Genomic DNA, 2,537 nt, shown 5'->3' with positions numbered 1-2,537 from the left:
TCACTGCCCCTACCTATTCACTCTTCTTTAATCATATTCCCTTTCTTCTTCTACTAACATAAAGGAATCTCTATACTGTGACATAGAGGATTCCTCTTTCTTTCTTGTTCTCTTCTTCCCTATATGAGCAGGAACAAGGAAAAAAGCATTCTTGTTGAAGCTGATCCTGAACCTGAAAGGACTCTGAAGAGGAAATTAAGAGAAGCTAAATTACAACAATCCAGAGACAACCTTTCTGAAATTTTTGAACAAGAGAAGGAGATGGTAGCCGAACCCAACAACAATAATGCAAGGTGGATGCTTGGTGACTTCACAAAACCAACGTCCAAATTTGACGGAAGAAGCATATCCATTCCTGCCATTGGAGCAAACAATTTTGAGCTGAAATCTCAATTAGTTGCTCTAATGCAACAGAACTGTAAGTTTCATGGACTTTCATCTGAAGATCCTTATCAGTTTTTAACTGAGTTCTTGCAGATTTGTGAGACTGTAAAGACGAATGGAGTAGATCCTGAAGTCTACAGGCTTATGCTTTTCCCTTTTGCTGTAAGAGACAGAGCTAGAACATGGTTAGACTCACAACCTAAAGATAGCCTGGACTCCTGGGATAAGCTGGTCACGGCCTTCTTGGATAAATTCTTTCCTCCTCAAAAGCTGAGCAAGCTTAGAGTGGATGTTCAGACCTTCAAGCAAAAAGATGGTGAATCCCTCTATGAAGCTTGGGAAAGATACAAGCAGATGACCAAAAAGTGTCCTTCTGACATGTTTTTAGAATGGACCATATTAGATATATTCTATTATGGTCTATCTGAGTTTTCCAAGATGTCATTGGACCATTCTGCAAGTGGATCCATTCACCTAAAGAAAACGCCTGCAGAAGCTCAAGAACTTATTGACATGGTTGCAAATAACCAATTCATGTACACTTCTGAGAGGAATTCCGTGAATAATAGGACGCCTCAGAGGAAGGGAGTTCTTGAAATTGATGCTCTGAATGCCATATTGGCTCAGAACAAAGTGTTGACTCAGCAAGTCAACATGATCTCTCAAAGTCTGAATGGATGGCAAAATGCATCCAACAGCACTAAAGAGGCAGCTTCTGAAGAAGCTTATGATCCTGAGAACCCTGCAATAGCAGAGGTAAATTACGTGGGTGAACCTTATGGAAACACCTATAATTCATCATGGAGAAATCATCCAAATTTCTCATGGAAGGATCAACAAAAGCCTCAACAAGGCTTTAATAATGGTGGAAGAAACAGGCTCAGCAATAACAAGCCTTTTCCATCATCTTCTCAGCAACAGACAGAGAATTCTGAGCAGAGCCCCTCTAATTTAGCAAATTTAGTCTCTGATCTGTCTAAGGCCACTCTAAGTTTCATGAGTGAAACAAGGTCCTCCATTAGAAATTTGGAGGCACAAGTGGGCCAGCTGAGTAAGAAAGTCACTGAAACTCCTCCCAGTACTCTCCCAAGCAATACAGAAGAAAATCCAAGAGGAGAATACAAGGACATTGATGTAATCAATATGGCCGAATGCACAAGGGAGGAGAAGGACGAAAATCCTAGTGAGAAAGACCTCCTAGGACGTCTCTCAAGCAAGAAGGAGCTCCCTAGTGAAGACTTAAAGGAATCTAAGGCTCATATAGAGACCATAGAGATTCCACTAAATATCCTTCTGCCATTCATGAGCTCTGAAGACTATTCTTCCTCAGAAGAGGATGAAGATATGACTGGAGAGCAAGTTGCTCAATATCTAGGAGCCATCATGAAGCTGAATGCCAAGTTGTTTGGTAATGAGACTTGGGAAGGTGAACCTCCCTTGCTCATTAGTAAACTAGATACATGGGTTCAGAAAATCTTACCTCAAAAGAGACAAGATCCTGGCAAATTCTCAATACCATGTACCATAGGCACCATGACCTTTAACAAGGCTCTGTGTGACCTGGGGTCAGGGATAAATCTTATGCCACTCTCTGTAATGGAGATACTAGGGATCATTGAGGTACAGCCTGCCTTATTCTCATTACAAATGGCAGACAAGTCAGTAAGACAAGCTTATGGATTAGTAGAGGACATGTTAGTAAAAGTTGAAGGCCTTTACATCCCTGCTGATTTCATAATCTTAGACACTAGGAAGGAAGAGGATGAATGCATCATCCTTGGAAGACCTTTCCTAGCCACAACAGGTGCTGTAATAGATGTTAACAGAGGAGAATTAGTCCTTCAATTGAATAGGGACTACCTTGTGTTTAAGGCACATGGCCATCCCTCTATAACAAAAGAGAGTAAGCATGCAGAGCTTCTCTCAGTACATAGTCAAAAAGAGCCCCCACAATCCAACTCTAAGTTTGGTGTTGGGAGGCCACAACCAAACTCTAAGTTTGGTGTTGAGAAGACCCCACATTCAAACTCTAAGTTTGGTGTTGGGAAACCTTTATCATGCTCTGAACTTCTCTAAGGCTCCATGAGAGCCCACTGTCAAGCTAGTGACATTAAAAGAGCGCTTGTTGGGAGGCAACCCAATTTTTATTTATC

At 41.4% G+C, this 2,537-nt stretch overlaps 1 non-coding gene across 1 annotated transcript; it reads right to left on the bottom strand.

Annotated features, from left to right (window-relative positions):
* Nucleotides 1-660: 660 nt before the first annotated feature.
* LOC130938538 (small nucleolar RNA R71) lies at nucleotides 661-764 on the bottom strand. Its single transcript, XR_009069701.1, has one exon. It is a non-coding gene; the product is annotated as a small nucleolar RNA R71 (small nucleolar RNA).
* Between the last annotated feature and the right edge of the window lie 1,773 nt (nucleotides 765-2,537).

This window comes from Arachis stenosperma, chromosome 6, assembly GCF_014773155.1.
Source record: "Arachis stenosperma cultivar V10309 chromosome 6, arast.V10309.gnm1.PFL2, whole genome shotgun sequence".
NCBI classification, from domain to species: Eukaryota; Viridiplantae; Streptophyta; class Magnoliopsida; order Fabales; family Fabaceae; genus Arachis; species Arachis stenosperma.
The sequence above is the reverse complement of the archived record's forward strand: the minus strand, read 5'-3'. Positions and strand labels throughout refer to the sequence as shown.